Source organism: Diospyros lotus, chromosome 1, assembly GCF_014633365.1.
Source record: "Diospyros lotus cultivar Yz01 chromosome 1, ASM1463336v1, whole genome shotgun sequence".
Taxonomy (NCBI): domain Eukaryota; kingdom Viridiplantae; phylum Streptophyta; class Magnoliopsida; order Ericales; family Ebenaceae; genus Diospyros; species Diospyros lotus.
In genome coordinates this window covers 45048609-45066915 of record NC_068338.1, presented here as the reverse complement: position 1 = coordinate 45066915, position 18307 = coordinate 45048609, and the positions used below count along the sequence as shown (strand labels likewise).

General features: G+C 37.6%; 1 long non-coding RNA gene across 2 annotated transcripts; it reads right to left on the bottom strand.

The window, feature by feature from the left end:
- Positions 1-3324: 3324 nt before the first annotated feature.
- LOC127786469 (uncharacterized) lies at positions 3325-5975 on the bottom strand. 2 transcript variants are annotated; one of them, XR_008019982.1, is made up of 4 exons: positions 5788-5975; positions 5586-5692; positions 4737-5281; positions 3326-3866 (listed from the first exon to the last, which is right to left on the bottom strand). It is a non-coding gene; the product is annotated as an uncharacterized LOC127786469 (long non-coding RNA). The 2 variants fall into 2 exon arrangements; XR_008019977.1 differs by having other exon boundaries at positions 3325-5281.
- Between the last annotated feature and the right edge of the window lie 12332 nt (positions 5976-18307).

Genomic DNA, 18307 nt, shown 5'->3' with positions numbered 1-18307 from the left:
TGATCATGAGTGATGACATATTTTTCATGAAAAAAGTGACTAATCAAATATCTTAAAAACTATAATTTGAATGAAAAATGCCAATTTTATATGAAAAATATAATCAATCGAATAGATTCTAAGAGTATTTAATTTTTTTTTATAATTTTAATAATAATAATACAATAAAGGTGAGAAAAAAAATGAAAGGAAAATTTAATAAAGTCAACAAAACGACTTAAAAAGATCAAGACATGACACGAAGGGCACTGACCTGATATTATATGGGTTTGATGCGTCGAAAAGGAGAGACAGGGGAATCCCTTTCCCCAGGATTCACGCGCATTACATTAAAAGACAAAACTTAAATCAGCCGCATTTAAACAAAGGGTTGCTTGTAATGGACGGCTGGATGTTCTTTACTTAACACTGCACTTATCTTCAATTCAATCTCTTTGGGTGAAGAGAAAAAGGGGGGGAAAAAAAGGACCAAAAGACAAATGCAAAGCAAAGGAGCAATTCTTAATAATAATAATAATATAATAATTGGATGGTTTAGCAGTTGTATTTCATGTGCATGCAAGAGCAAGACCCAACTCATGGGAATTAATTAATTCCTAATCTTTCCTGCTTCTTTTTCACCATAAAAGCAACGGATCCACGCAGACGGTTCAAAAATCAAAAGGCCTGATTGGGTAAGAGAAAGAGAGAGAAAGCTAAAGCTGTGGATAAAAAGAATAATAATCCTTCGAAGCGAAGGAAATGGCAAAAAAATTCATAAAATAAATCAATACAAATACAGGAAGGGCGAATCGTTTCTGAATTCTGATTGATTGACAGTGACAGTGGGGGGCTGTGAAGGATTGATTTATGATTTTATTTTTCTATTTTTTATGAAAAACAAATAAAGTGTTAATGTTTTCTTCTTGATTAAGATTTATAACACATGAAATTTTTTGGAGGCAATTATTTTGCATTTTCATTTTTAAAACGTTAAAAAATATTTAAAAAATATTTTTATAATTTTGGGTATTTACAAAAAAAATTATAATTTTTTATTTATGCATTTTCTTTAAGCTTTCATTTTTTATTTTTTTTAAAATAATATTTTTATTTTAGTTAATGACAACAGTAAAGAATTTGTTTATCCAATAAGGCAAGCATTATTTCAAACAAAAATAAAAATAAAAAAAAGCAAGCATTATTATATTGCAGAGTTAAATTTATTTTGGGCAGAAGTGGATACATATATATATATATAATTATGGTAATAAGTGGTTGGACATTACTTTAAAGTATCTACTTACTAAACCAATTCCCTTGAGATGTTGACCCCTAAATCAATATTTATCAATCTCATTGAGATGTTGACTAGAAAGCGAATGAATTACAAAATTGTCACTTTTAATGCTCACCTTATTAAACATTTCTTAGATTAACTCTTAAGTAAATGAATGTCTATTACCTTGAAGGCTGGCATATCAGATTATCAATTGCAAGTGTGATTGCATTAGTTTAAGCATAGAAAAACAACTCTTTTTTTTTGACACACATTCAATGTGAAGTCAGTTGAATCACCAAATCTAACAATTTTAACATACAATATATACATAAGTCTTTAATAAATTAATGTTGCTTACAAATTTCTCAACTCACAGTTATTTTTTTTCAGACAGAAATCTCCATTTAAAAAAAATATATAACCTAGAACTTTAAATAAATGTAAGTTTTTTTAAATAATCAGTAATTTTTAAAAGGCAATTCATATATATTTAGTTAACAACATTTGAGTTTATAAATATATATATATATATTTAGTTATTGACAATTATTATCCTTTGAATGTTACAAGCGATAACCTATTAACTAAGAGATCATGAAAATTATACACTTAGGTCTACACTTTGAGTTACACCTAAGTGTGCAAATAATCAAAATGTCTCACAAAATTTGTAAATTTGCTTCCCTTGTGATTGGTTGTCGCTTATCTCATCTTTTTCCCTTTTTTCGCACATGACCACTCACTGCAATCGCTACTTGCTGCCTTCGCCTCACGTCGACCATTGTGGAGAGAGAAGATCTGCAATGGTCGACGTAAGGTGAGGCGATGCAGTCGTCAGTTCGAGGTGAAGATGGCGAGAGAAAGACATTAATCAATGATTGCAGCAGGCAATTACGGGAAGAAGAACGCAACTAATGACATAAGAAGTAAATTTGTAATTTTTGTGAAAGTATTTTGATTATTTGTGCACCTGGATGTGACGTCCCAATGTGTGACCTTCAGTATACAACATTTTATTTACTTGAGATTCTCACATATCACCAAGAGAAAACATATAAGTGATCTTGAACACCCCAAAAATATATAACTCCATGACTTAATCAGGGATGAGTTTGTAACACATCTGTTCTTGTTTTATAAACTCAAAAACATGAGAACAAATTATAAAATAGTCTCTCCAAGGTTGTGACCATCAATAGTGAGACAAGATAAATTGGCATTATTGATATTTATTATATTTATAACAAAACCTAGAAAATCAGGTGGGGATTCCTCATTTGATAATCTTGGCTTTAGAAGATCAAGCCTCATCTAGGAATCATTATCTAGAAACTCGCCAAAGTATGGTATAAGAATAATTTTTTTTTTTTTACGTTTTCCCCAAATAAGTACTTCAACCTACCAAAAAAAAAAAAAATAACAAGCAACACACTACAAATTCTCAAAACATATAGCAATTAAACGGCTATCTAAGAGTCTTCCTGGGGAGCCCATATCTCTTGTTCCCATTTCTTGGTTGTCCAACAATTAGAAGTTGTCACATTATCAAGATAATATACATTATTAAATAGTAATTATCCTAAATTAATGACAAAAATCTTAATATTCTAATTTCAAAATTCATTCTATAATTTAAAAAAAAAATAAAATCAATCTTTTCATCTGAAAATATTATATCTGTCTAAAAAAAACCCATCACTTCATCTAGAAAAGATAATTTTTTTAAAATTATATAATGAATTTTATAAGAAGAATATTAATTTTTTTTTTGCCGTTAATCACTGTTGATGATGTATATTATTTTGGTGATTGACAACTTCTAATTGATGGACAGCCAAAGGGACATTATTTGTGGACAACAGATCTGGGTCCCTCCCAGAGAAGCTCTGAGCCCGCAGGGACCAGAAGTTTTAATTATTGAACCATCTGTTTCACGTGTTTCCAGAGCTTGAAACATAGTCTCCATCCCCAAGTATGCCTAGAGAAGTCTGGTTCCAGAGTTGGAAAACAAAAATAAAAGGATGCCAGAGTATACTACAGATTAACAATGAGATTCCATGAGTACCAGTTAATCAGCATACAAATTGACACAGTACATGAAATGTTACAGCCAGAGACATAGAGAGCCACCTTAACATGAGAACTAACAATACATCTAAGTAACAACTACAATGATTACAGCCAAGCACACTTGAAATAAACGTAAACCCTATATACAACTGGTGTTGAAAAATTAGTTCTTTATAATAGCCATGCAAACAGATCTGAAATTATCAATCGTAACTAAGAACTTAGAAGCAATGAACAGTTTACATATTCCAGAGTAAACAATAAAAAACATGATCAACTGCAAAATCCTTAACAAACCTGCTGAGATTGTCATCTTCCACTTGTCCAAGGGTAGCAACAATGCCCAGCACATCCTTGGTCAACAGAAGATGAGATGCCTGACTGCCATGACGAGCTTTCAGCAAGCACAAAATGTCAGCTGCGGATTTTTCGTGCTTTAATATATTTTGTACTGTTTCCTCCTCACTTTCCTCGCGGGCATGATCCTCGTCACTCATCATGGGAACACTTGATGAATAATATTTCCCAAGACTAACTGAGATGATAATTGTCAGGGAGAAAAATTAAGAGAAAATAAAAATCAAAGATGACTCTGAAAGAATCAAGGCACAATTGTAAAGCTTGAAACTATTGTGTTATCCCAAGTTGTAAACTTAAGTCCAAAAGCAAAATTAGAAATAGAGCCTTATTATAGGTATATATAACTGTCTCTGGCCGAAACAGAGCTCCATTTTTATTACTTTAAGAATGAGAATAGAAGAGAAACTAACAGGTTAAGCTTTTAGATAAGATGGTAATTAACAATTCAATAAAAACTATTTCATTTCATTTAGGTAAAGCAACATTACCTGTAGTAGCCAGATACTGAGTATCTTAAACAGCAAATTTCATATATCTAGTAGCATTTAAAACATGGTAAATAAGAATTATAACAACAATAAATAGAATGCAAAAACAGAAGTAGAAAAATAACTTCCAAGGAAAAAGACAACAATTTAAATATTAAGTATCAGCAAGAAAACACAATTTACAAGTGTAAATTTCCCTTCCTTGCATTCCATAGAAGGCAAATTATCATCCTTAAACACAAAAGGTTCTCAATTTTGGTCATATTATGAAATAATCATGCTTGTGTGCAACTTCAGGAGATGATAACTAACTATTAACAGTCGTATGAATTCACCAACTTGTAGGATCATGTTCTTTCATCTATGTAGGATCAAAACAAATAACAAAGGGAAAGTAATTTCATCAGTAAGATATCAGACCTAGGTGAGACATAGCACATTTTGACACAACAACAAATATCAAGCCTCAATCCCAATAGGTGAGCAGATCACACTTTGACAAATGTACATAAAAGAGTTCTATATACAAGAAGCCTAGAAAGTATGAGGTGCCTTACCAGGTAATATTGTAGGGTAGACTCTCTCCATCATTTATTTGCCCCCATCTGCCAACCTCAGATGATGCCCTAGTGTCTACACTTCTTTCACAAGTCATAGAATTCACCCCTCTAAAATAGTAAAATTCCATCACAGAAACCTAAGTATTCAATTATCTGGCTACAAACACGAGTTTGTCATGATAAATTCTAAAACTTAAAGTTTGCGAAGAATTTTAGCAAATGACTTGCAAGAAAAAAATGAAAATATATAAACACCAGCTTTCTGAAACATGTGTGCAAACTTGCATCCCACAGAAAATATATATAAACCACGTAACCCTTTATGGGATGAAGGTGATAAGTTTATAGAATATAGATCAATAATATCTTGGTCACTCTTGCAAATATCCCGGAATTTAATTTGCATCCCCATCTCCAAGTTTTCTTTCACAATGCACTTCTGGTTTAAATTCTTAGAAGCACTAGCAGAACTAGAGGAGGCAGAATGAACAACTGCAACAATTTCCTTGGGAGGAACATACTGTAGAATTGTTGGGTAATGCCTGAAACAGAATGTGATATTTTACAAATGATTAATAGCTCCTGAAACAGAATGTGATATATTATAAAAGACTAGCAGCTAAAGAGACCCCTTTTTCTGTTCAGAGTTCCAATTATTACGACTATTCCATCAGAGTATGGAATTATCTTAATAACTGGAACTCTAGAAAAGGACAATGGAAATTAAGTTATTGTCTTAATAGCTCCACAAGCCCATCTCATTTTGATAAAAAAATATTTTCTGCAACGGCTAGCCCTTTCAATAGACAAATAAATATTTTTTGACAAAATGTAGGATATACCTACCCCTTCAGCAACATCCAGCTCTTGACAATGCTTTCTGCTCAATATTTCAATTGTGTATGGCAATTTCTGCTGATGCTTCTCAACTAGACGCTCCCACTCACCAGCTTCTATGTCCAGACACTGGTATTAGTAAACGAAGATGTAACAAACAAATTAAAATGGGAAAACTACACTTCAGGGAAAATGATGCTAGATTTCTGACCTTCCCAGATTCTATCACAGTAATGGCTAAGGAGATGGAATCATGGATATCAATACTGGTATGTTCATCATGCAATGTGAGGACACAACCATTCCCAATTGGGACAGCTAGTGGCCTGAAGGTTGTTCCCAAACACTACGACTACTAGAAAGAAATTGGCATAAATATTGGTTATTCAAAAGCAAAATTAAAAGATAATATACCTGCAAATCAGGTGAGCCTCCCCTAACAAGAAGCAAAAGACATGATGTGAATACCACTAAAAAAAGGAATAATTCATCTGTTGGAATATCAAATCAAAAAATTTGAATACGGATAAGACCAAGAGATAAGGTTGGTTTGAGATAAATTTGAATATGAATGAGACCAAGAGATGAGGTTGGTTGGAGATAAGGGAAGATTCAAAAAATTAAACTGATAAAGAGATAAGCTCCTAAGAAAAAGGAGGCAATTGATTTCAAGTGAAAAGTCCAGCTTTAGTGATAAACTTTATCCTTTAAAGATATTCAATTTTCCTGTTTTTTAAGAGATGTTGTAGAAGAATTATTGTATATGCCCATTCGTATACTCAATAAGATATTGAAGCAGTTTTCCATTTCATTAAGTTTTTTTACTTCCTCTCTAATCAAGTATTCTTCCAACGTTGCTTCAATTAGCTGTTTTTAGTTCTACTCATGGTATCAGAGCCAGCTATCCTTCTGGCTAATTCCTTTCCTTCCAGTTATCTCATCTAAACTTACCGTCCCTATGCTTATGGTGGATAATACCTCTTCCTCTGATAATCCTTCTGCCACCTCTTTGATCGCCAATGCTCCATCTCAGTCTATGCCTTTCATCCCTTCAAACCTTGATTTCCATTACCCAACACAGATTGAATGGGACAAATTTCCTGGAATGGTTCCAATCAGTCTTGTTGGTAATGAAAGGTAAAGGAAAGTAGGTTATCTCAATGGATCTCTTCCCATGCCTTCTAAAACAACACCTAACTACTCAACCTGGGATGCTGAGAATTCTATTGTAATGGCTTGGCTCATAAATTCCATGGAGCAAAAAATATGAAGGACTTACCTTTTCTACAAAACTGCAAAGGGTATTTGGACAGCGGTGCAAGAAATCTATTTAGACCTCGAAAACACCTCACAATGCTTTGAGATTCGATCAACCATCAGGACTACTCAACAAGGTAATATGTCATTGACCGAATATTACAATGTTCTAACAGCATTATGGCAGGAAATGGATCTATTCTATGACATAAACTGACACTGTTTTGAAGATAGTGCCAAATATGTCAAGATGCTCGAGAAGGAAAGAGTGTTCGATTTTTTGCATGGACTCAACAAGGACTTGGATGAAGTTCGTGGCCGACTCCTAGGTTCTAAACCTTTTCCCTCCGTTCATGAGGCCATTGCTGAAATTAGAAGAGAGGAAAGCCGTAAGAAGGTGATGCTTAACAACTCATCTTCTCCGGATATAGGTATTCAAAAATCTGCTTTGGCTATTCATCATAATAGTCCATTCCATCAGAAAAATCAAAAGAATAAAGACAAGAATCTATGGTTTGATTACTGCAACAAACCTAATCACACTAGGGAGACTTGTTGGAAATTGCATGGAAAACCTACAAATTGGAAATCAAAGAATCAAAGGGAGGTGAACTATGTGACTGAATCAGTTTTGGAAGAGGAGAAACCTGTCAATTCTCGTCCATTTACTGCAAAACAAATGGAGATTTTGAAAAATCTATTATCTTAATCCAAAGAATCTAAAGAACATGAACATACAGTTCCTAGTACTGCAGTTGCTCAACGAGGTAATTTTTACTTCACCTTGTTATCTCACTGGAAATCTGAAAATATATAGATTATAGATTTAGGAGCATCAAATCATATGACCAGCTGTTCCTCCCTATAATAACTGATATACCCTCAAGAGGGGGGTGAATTGGGTTTACAAAAACTTCTCTTGATTTTAAGAATGCTTTGAATAAAACAGTTTTTCCTTTTTCAAACTATAACACTAAAGCTTTAAATATAACTTTGATAGAAACTGAAATGCAATAAGTGTTAAGATAAATCTTATGCAATTTATCCTATTAAGGTTTTAGAAAGCTATTAATGGAGTATTAAAAATAAATAACAAATTTTTTAAGTAAAATGACACTTGTTGATTGTAAAATGAAAGTGCTGAAATAAAGAGAGAAATGAAAAATGCAGTACACACAAATTTTATAGTGGTTCGGCTAACAAGCCTACTCCACTCTCTTGGCTTCTCACCATAGATTTACCCAATCCAATTATAGCTTTTGCAGGCATAGCTATAACCTTAGCTTTTCACAGGTGCAGCTATAACCTCCGCTTTTCACAGGTTCAGCAGTAACCAATACAATTGATTTTTTAAGACTCAACTGAAACCACTACCTTTTAAAGGATCAGGCGTAACTACTGTCTTTTTCAAAAGGATCAAGTGTAACCTCTTACCTTTTAGGGATTAGGTGTAACCTCAACAAGATAAGAAATATTTACGTACTTAGAGAAGCTCTTATAAGATAGAGTACAAATTACAAGTTTAGCTTCTCACAAATAAAAGAGAGATAGAAAGAATATGAAGATAATAAACACTCTTTCTCTCTTTTTCTAATTGAAGAAGTAAGCTTGAAGAATTTATTTGGCTCAAAGTAGTAGAAAGAATTAGAGAACCAACAACCTTTATCTTCATCTACATCTCCTTTTATAATTTCTATAAAAAAGAATAAGATTTGCAAGGACAACCTTCTTTTTCCATAAAGTAATCGTTAGAATATTCAAATATCATGCTAAATGATTTATGAAAAATTTAGAGCATTTTTGAAGCCTTAACGGTCCAATTTGTGCATTAAAAACACTTGCAACAGCTAGTTTAACGGCTATAAAAATCAGCTTCAACTCACATTTACTTGAGTAATTTTGGCTCTTACTCGACTAACTTTGGCCTCTACTAGAGTAAGCTTTGACAACACTTGAGTACACTCAGAAGATACTTGATTATATATGCACTACATGTTGCCATCCGAGAGATACATAAAATACTCGACTATTACACACTAATAGTTGATTATCCATCAATTTAAGCTCGATTGCACATGAAAAATACTCGATTAAAAAGGGATAAAAACCTTATAATCTCTTATCAAGCAATCATACTCGATTAATACAAGATTATACTCAATTATGCTTATATCCTACTCAATTACAAAGGTATAACACTCAGCTATCACTTTGATTACTCGATTGCTTTTGACATAGCCGAAACTTGCAATAAATACTTGATTACTAAGAGCATTTACTTGAGTGATATTTAAGAATACTCGAATTACTCTCTCACTCACTCGACTATCATTCATACAACATATAATTGTTTGAATATCATCAAAACAACATTTAAGATATCACAAACATTGAGCTTAAAAAAGAGGATCACTTCCCTAAGCATGAATACATTTGCTCAAGGGTAAGGATGATTGATACTTATACACCAGATAAAGCTCTTTACTCCTAGATTAGAGAAAATACTTCCACATAATTTTGAGTACTTAAGATATTTCCAAATCTTAAACTTACTTTAAGTATCATGAGGATATATGATATTTATCCAGGACACTAATGCATTAGGATACTTAAGATATCCAATGAAATCCTAGAGCAAGCTATCAACATTCAAGCATATTGATAAATGAGAAACAAGCTACATCACAAATAAAAATATAGTAAGGTTATTAGCATAACCTTAACATGAATGATAAGACAATATAAATTCAAAACTCAAGAACCATCACTTGAGTGCATGATTACTTACTTAAACATTAGATATAAAACATGGAACACATTTGTAAGGCCTAACAATTGGGCTTTATTTTTTAGAAGGCCCAAGTGGGAGCCAGACCCATGTGGCAATAAAAAGCCACTAGGGCTCCTAACTCCTTTCTTCCCCCTCTTCTATTCTTCCCACTATAATCTCTCTCTCTCTCTCTCCCTCTCTTCTATTCTTGTAACCCGTGGCCTGATTTTTTGCAATGGTCACATTTTATTTTGTCTTAGCCTAGATCCTGTGGGAGGCCCAGGGGTTACAAGGGTTGAAACTTCAGGCCCAGACGCAATTTTCTCCTTCAACATCACCTTCCTTCTATTTTCTTCACGCCATATTTCGGAGAACACCTCTCGAATGGAGGGTAATGGCCGGTGGCCCAAGACTCTGCTCCTCACATCGTCGAGCTCTCTATTGAGCCTAGCCAGAAACTCGTACACTCTCTCGTTCTCCATTCTCTTCTTGAATCGCACACTATCACTTGTGCACTCCCAAGATTCTTCACAGCTGAGGTCCAGTTCCTGCCATAAACCTAGCATTTCAGTGTAGTATTCCATCACCTCTCTTTCTCCCTACTTCATCTGCCACAACAGAGTCTTTATCTCGAAGATTTGAGAGGCATTCTTAGTGTCGGAGTAGGTTTCGCAAATAGCTTCCCACACGTCTTTCGCCGTTGGTAGGAACATGTGGTCGCATGGAGTTGATCAAGTAGGAGGTTATGAGGGAATTCTCATAACGCCATTTCTGGAAGGCCGTTACTTCCTTGGAAGGTGGTTGTTTGATCTCGCCAGTAAGAAAGCCCAGTTTGCCTTTGTCGTCGATGACAAACTTGATGGATTGGGCCTATTCTTGGTAGTTCTTACCATTCATCTTTTTTATGGTAAGATAAATTGAGGAATTTTCAAACCCGCCGGTCGAACCCATGGAGGGGATTATTTGATTCTCCCTCCTGAGTTACCGACTGGGTAGACTCATGGCTGGTGGCCATGGCTTGCTAGAGTTTTCAGAGTGACCTGAACTCTGATACCATGAAGACGATGAGGATATGGAAATTGAATCAAACTTTCATTCAATTAGTTCTCTATTCTTTACATACTCGGTCCCTATTTATCATGTACATAGAGTATCAACAAATATGGAAACATAAAAGTAAACCCAAATAATCAGTCGCAATCTCCTCCAAATCCTCTCCAAATCATTTAGGATTTCAACAATATTTTCCTTTACTTTGACTCATGATATGCGTGTTATTGCATACACAATAAATTAAGGTGAACAAATAATCATTGTTTATGAAAAGTGTGGCATGGAATACATGGTGCAACGACATGGTATATGTGTGAATCACTACTATTATAAAACATGAGATGTCACACTACATTAATGTTTGGCATCCTTTGCTACTTGTGTCTATTCTCATGTTTATGATGCCTTTGCACTCCGATTAAGAATCCTATGGCATTGCAATCGTTTCCATGCTTTCCTTATATTATGTCTGTTGTTTCTCTTGTTATACTTGCTGAGTCTTGTGACTCACCCCCTCTCTATTTGCATCATTCCAAGTATGGGTATGACCAGGGTTAGAAGAGCCTAGGAGGGCTAAGAGTTGGCGAATAGGTGCTTGCATACAGGGTTGTCTCAACCTTAAAGATGTTGGGGTGTGCTGAGGCGAGGGGCTTAGTGCTTTTATTTCTCGCTAAGGTTGTTTGATTGAGTCATGTAAATCCCTGAGATGATGAAAGAGGTCATGTTGTAACCGCTGCGTTCTTATTATGTAAAATATTGGGAAAAAAGAACCAGTATTCCTTATATTTTATTAATGTCAATAATATAATTTATACAAGAAGGTTCCTAAGAAATTTCCTATATTTTAGGACTAGATTACATTCATACTTTATAGGATTATATTACCTACCTTCTATCTAGGACTAGATTACATCAATTTAAATACAATAAGAAGACAAAACACAAAAATAGATACATAAGATAAAAGAATAAAAAACAACCTATCTCTATCTTGATCTCGGCCATAGCTTCTTATCTATCAAGTGATCTTGAAGCCTCCTTGTTGTTTATCCATTATTCTTGGATACTTTAACACTCCCCTCAAGCTAGTGAGTGGATGTCTTCAATTCCCAGCTTGCTTACTAGTTCCTCAAATTTCCTAATAGGCAATCCTTTAGTGAGAAGATCTGCCACCCGTTGATTAGTTGAAACATAGGAGATTTGCAGCAGCCTGGATTCTAGTTTTTCTTTAATGAAATGCTTGTTAATCTCAATGTGCTTGGTTCAGTCGTGTTGTACCAGATTATGAGCAATATTGATTGTTGATTGATTGTCGGATAAAAGGTCAAGAGGATATTGTATTTGAATCTTCAAATCTTCTAGGATAATTTTCAGCCACAAGAGTTCACACACAACAAGAGCCATAGCTCTAAATTCAGCCTTAGCACTTGACCGTGCTACTACTCCTTGTTTCTTACTCCTCTAAGATACCAAATTTCCTCTTAGGAACATGCAGTACCCAGTTGTGGAACATCTATAACTAAAGAGCCTCCATAATCAGCATCCATATACCCTTGAACTTTTAGAATAACTCCTGATGCAAAAAGAATGCATTTGCCTGGTGTAGCTTTTAAATAATGCAGAATTTTCCTTACTGATTGCTTGTGTTCCTCATTGGGGCTATGCATGAATTGACTTACTAAGCTTACTCCAAACGTTATGTCTGGCCTAGTATGTGAGAGATATATCAGTTTTCCTACCAACCTTTGGAACTGCCCTTTATCTATTGCTTCTCCAGAGTAATTTTCTCGTAGCTTGATGTTTGGATCTACTGGAACCTAAGCTCCCTTTCCTCCTAGCAGTCCAGTCTCAGTCAATAAGTCAAGAGTGTGCTTACGCTAAGATAGGTAGATTCCGTTTTGAGAATAAGCCACCTCAATGCCTAAGAAATACTTTAACCTTTCAAGGTCTTTAATCTCAAATTCCTTAGCAAGATTTTGTTTTAGGACTTCTTGCTTAGCTTCATCATTTCTTGTCACAACAATGTGTTTAGCCCCCGGTTCACTTGACTTGTGAAAGAAGGTCCAAGGGGCAGCGATTAGGGGCAAAGGTGTAAATAAGCTGGCCGACATAACAACCAACCATGTGCGTAAGGGGTAGAGTGGGGAATCGCTGGTGTAACAACCCAGCTATTGCATACGGTTAAGGTGTAGAGTGAGGAATATGTAAGGTGTGGGGGGTAGAGAGGAGGGATACGCTGGTTTCTGTAAGTGAATTTGGGAGAGAAAGGGCCTCTCGAATTGTAATACCCGGTATTAAATAATAAGAGAATTTTTTTGAAGATATGGGTCAAAATGATATTTAGCAAAGTTTCGGGCCTAAGTGCAATATTTAAAACTTAAACGAAAGACGAATGACTAAGTTAGGATGAGCCAATTAAGGTGAAATGGCACAATTGGGCGATATTTGATAAAAATCAAGAGATTCCGAAGAGTTGAAGTCAAAAGCACACAATTAGGAGCGTCCGGGCAAAAGTGCAGATTTTGTAAACTGCTCGAGGGAGGCCGAGATGGCAAGTTTTTCAGAAATTCCAAAGGGAAATGGAAAACACAGAACTTGAGGGTCGTTGTGGAAGTATTAGAAAGTCTAGGGGTATCTAAGAAAGGGAGGAAATTCAATTAAAAGAAGGCTGGGGGCTAAAATGCAATTTTTGCAAAGTTTCTTGGTGTGAAACCGATCGGCGGCCTGTGGCCGCCGACGGTCGCTTCTGGGGCATCGGGCAGGTCGCCCGGAGGCTCTAGGCTAGCCTCCAGTCGATGATGAGCTCGATGGGAGCTTCCATTGGCCGGAAAATGGTTGGATTTGATCGGAAATGATGGCCAAAAAGATTTCCGATTTGGCCGAATCTTTCGAGGGTTCTAACTCTCGATTCGGTGTTTCTCGATTGGTTTAGAGGCTAGATCTGGGCTTAAGGGATAAGGACGAGCAAGATAGAGTGGTGAATCGGGCAAAAATCAAGTATAAAAGGGGGTTCTCGGCCAAGGGTTTCAAAAACAAAAACGGCCGAAATTTCTTGTGTTTTTGCTTGAATCGAGCTTGAGGGATAAGGGGTTTTTGTTCCTTAGGTCGAGAGGGTCATTTCTGGAGCATTTGGAGTCGAATGGTGTAGGATAAGTGGGTGATTTTGGAGTTGGCCGGAAAATCGGGCTTGCCGATGCCGCGACCTGCAACTGGGTTTTAAACCCACCTCCGGCCACTTTTTCCGACGATTAAAGGTTCCATTGGGGTCGCCTTGAAGAGCTCTACAAGCCCCTATAAGAATTTAGGGCATTGGACGTCGCCGGAATCGGGGAAGACGACCGGAGAAGACAACCAGACGGCGGCGCGTGGCTCCCACTCGCAGGACCTCTGGGTGGCGCGTGAGGTAGGGTTTTTGTGTGTTTTTAATTTTAGAATTTAGGTAGAAATATTTTAGGAATTATCGTGGAAGAATATTTTGTAAAAATTGATGTTTGGTATTTTTAATGAATTTCCGAAGGTATAGATGTTTGAAAAATAAATAAAAATAGAAAAAATTGTGAAAAAATAGAAACGTTGATTCCAAAGGTCTTAAATGGTGAAATAGGAGTCAATTGGGTCGTTGGAAGAGGGATTATGCGATTTTCAAGGAGTGACACGTTTTTCGAGGCGAAATCCAGACTTTTCCGAATTGAGGTGAGTGGTTTGATTCTAGCTTTACCTTGCCTTGAAAATGTTTTTAAGTGCATTTGGTGAGTTCTAGTGAGCAATTATACCCTCCTAGACTTAGCTTATATTACAAGGTTTTTGCTTATGGTCGTTGTGTCGACATTCGCTACATTGCATTAACTGATTTACTTTAAAATGTTAGTGCATGGCGTATGAATTTTCATATCATTTGGGGTCTAGTTTCATTACATCGTTGGGTTCATATGGGGCGGGACGGAGTCTTCTTGGGAATGGGACACGGTTAGTCCTGGTGATCGGGTGACACGGTAGGGCATCCGGGGCCAGTACTGGTGATCGGGTGACACGGTAGGGCATCCGGGACTGGTAACCGAGTGACACGGTAGGGCACCCGGGGATTAAGTATGTCAGGGAAATTTCTCAAGTTTGACGTGTCATGCATGTTGTCGTTTAGTATGCCATGCTCATGTGTCTCTCATGCATTATATAAACTGTTTCATGCATTCACTTAGATGTTTCATCATCTAACCTGGGTTATGCCCCTGGAACATTCAACGTTCCAGTTAGGGACAACTGCGAGGTCAAGGACGAGGCCGGAGAGCCAATGGTGTTTATGTGATAGTCATTGTATCATTTGATAGCATAGGAACTTATTTGCTCTATGTATGAACAATCGTATGTCGATGTTGTAAACATTTAGTAACGATGTTATATGTATGTTGGTAGGGAACATCTTGTGTAACACGTGGCAGGCCACGTTATTTTGATGGTTAAGTATTCCGCTGTATTTGAAATGTTTCGTTCAGTTGTGATTATGCTAATGTTAACTAAACGAGTAAGACTGGAACTCTCGGGGTATATATCTGCATGTGGAGATTGTTCTTGAGATCACCGCGGGTGCCGGTTGTAGTTTTGCGACGAGTGTTTTCATCTGCATGTGAAGATTGTGCTCACAGGCGCCGCGAGTAACAGACTTGGAGAAAAGAAAAAAAAAAAAAAAAAGAAACCCCGGGAATTTCCTTATAGTGACACGCCTGTATAGGGCAGGGTGTTACACGAATGCCCTGGGTGTTCTTGTTCTTAGCTGGAAATCCTGATAGCTATTGAAAATTGCTTGCTGTTTGAATTTTCTAAATTGGGAACCTATCAATTTGGTATCAGAGCATCACCGATCCTAATGGTGAACTTGACCGACCAAGTGGGTGAATTGGAAGGGAGGATGGAAGGCATGCAACGGGGTGTTGATGCTATGAGAGGAGAGGTTCAATCGGTGGAGAAGAATGTAACGGGCTTGCTGGAATAGTTCGCTTGGATGAGAATGAGATGGGAAGAGCAAGAGAGGGAGAGGAAGAACAAGGAGAAACTGGGAGGCCAGCTGCGAGACTTCGCTCAGGATTCTAAAGCGACACCAGAGGTTGGGGTGAGGCGAGCTGAAGTAGAGGGCCTCGAGGGAGGTTGGCGACCTGAACCATGCGGTCGCCGGCTGGAGATGTCGCTTTTCAATGAGGGTGATCTAGATGGTTGGATCTTCAGGGTCGAGAGGTATTTTTGGGTAAATGGGTTGATGAATATGGAGAAGGTGGATATAACAGCTGTATGTTTGGAGGGACTTGCCCTCTCGTGGTTCTAGTGGGAAGAAAAATGGCGGAGAATGAGGACTTGAGGAGGATTTCAAGCTGATGTTGCGAAGTCGATTTCAACCCACTCAAGAAGGGTAGGTAGAAGAGCATTTTTTAGCTCTTCGGCAGAGAGGGACTGTCTCGGATTACCGTCAAAGTTTTGAGGCGTTGGCATCGCCTCTAGAAAATTTGCCAGAAGCTGTGCTAGAAGGGCACTTGATCAACGGTCTCAGTCCGGAGATCAAGGCCGAGTTGAGGGTGTTGAGGCGAAGGAGTTTGGAGCAAATGATGGACCTGGCGCAACGAATAGAAGAGAGGAACCTTGTGCTCCGGGGAAATGCAACTGGATCGACTTCGAATAGAGGTCAGTCCGTTTCATTCGCTATTCCAAATTACCAGCATGGGGGTCCTCAGCCCCATGCGCAACCAGCTTCTAAATCTTTGGTAGCGAACTTCCCCTATCCATTTCGGCCCCAAAACAGTGGGAGGGTGAGTAATCAGCCTTGGAAACAGCTTAGTGAGGCCGAATGGAAGTCCAAATGAAATAAGGGCTTATGTTTTAGGTGTGACGAGAAGTATACAATAGGCCACAAGTGTAAGAATAAAGAGCTGCAGGTGATGATGATATATGATGAAGAAGTAGAGGAGGAGGAACAGTGGGTAGAGGAAGAAGAAGACCACCAGTGCATTAGCCGAAAGCGGGAGTGGCAGTTCAAGGGGCTGGAATTTGCAAGGGAGTGAAGCTTCAGCTCCAAAATTTGCAGATCGTGGAAGATTTCTTGCCCTTGGAGTTGGGAAGCTCGGATGTTATTCTGGGAATGAAGTGGCTAGCAGCGGTGGGAAAGATGAATGTGGATTGGAAAACTCTCGCCATGAAGTTTCAAGTAGGAGGCATGGCTGTAACTTTGCAGGGGGATCCTAGCTTGAGCAAGACATTGGTATCTTTAAAAGTTATAGCGAAAGTATTCAAGGAGAAGGGGGAAAGGATGTTGCTGGAATTAGGGGCAATGGCAGCTGAATTTGAAGAAGATCAGAGAGTAGTTCTAGAATTGTTGAAAGGTGCATTGGCTGAATTTGGAAGGGTGTTTACTGTTGTGGAGGGGCTACCACCTAACAGGGAAAGGGACCACGCCATAAACCTAATTTCGGAATCCTCACCGGTGAGTGTAAGACCCTATCGTTATCCTTATTTACAAAAGAATGAGACTGAGAAGTTAGTGGGTGAAATGTTGGCCGTGGGAATCATTCAACCTAGTTCTAGCCTAGTATTATTGGTTAAGAAGAAGGATAGAGGGTGGCGTTTTTGTGTTGATTATAGGGCCTTGAACAAGGTAATGGTTCCAAACAAATTTCCCATTCTGGTGATAGATGAGTTGCATGGGGCTAGGGTCTTTTCCAAACTTGACTTAAAATCTGGTTACCACCAGATTTGGGTTAGGCCCGAGGATGTTCCAAAGACAGCATTCAGGACTCATGAAGGGCATTACGAGTTCCTAGTGATGCCTTTTGGATTGATGAACGCTCCAGCTACATTCCAAGCGTTGATGAATGAAATTTTCAAAGATTATTTGAGGCATTTTGTGTTGGTGTTTTTCGATGATATCTTGGTGTACAACAGCAGTTTGGAACATCATGAACAACACGATGTGTGTTAAAGGTGTTAGCGGACAACCAACTGGTGGCCAACAACAAGAAGTGTGTGTTTGGGTAGCTGGAAATTGAGTATCTGGGCCATGTTATTTCTTATTTGGGGGTTTCAGTTGATAGCAACAAGGTGCAAGCGATGATAGATTGGCTTACTCCAACAATGGTAAAGGAATTGAGGGAGTTTCTTGGGCTTACGGGGTACTATAGACGCTTTGTGAGAGACTATGGTAAGCTGGTTTGGCCTCTAATGAATAGATTAAAAAAGAACAACTTCTTTTGGGATGTGGCTGTTGAACATGCCTTCCAACAACTCAAGGCTAAAATGGTATCCTTACCCTTTTTAGCCTTGCCTGACTTTGAGAAGCCCTTCATCATTGAAGCTGATGCCTCGGGGCATGGAATGGGGGCAGTTTTGATGTAAGAACAAAGGCCGATCGCTTATTTCAGCCAAGCGTTCAGTCAGTTGGGGAGAAAGAAATCAGTTTATGAAAGGGAGCTCATGGCCATAGTGTTTGCAGTGCAAAAATGGAGGCACTACTTGTTAGGCAATTTTTTTTTTTATTAGAACGGATAAAAAAAGCCTCAAGTACTTGATGGAGCAGCGGGAGGTAAGTCCTGAATATTTGAAATGGATGGTAAAGTTGATGGGATGCCAATTTGAGATACATTATCGAGCTGGGATGGAGAATGAGGCGACTGAT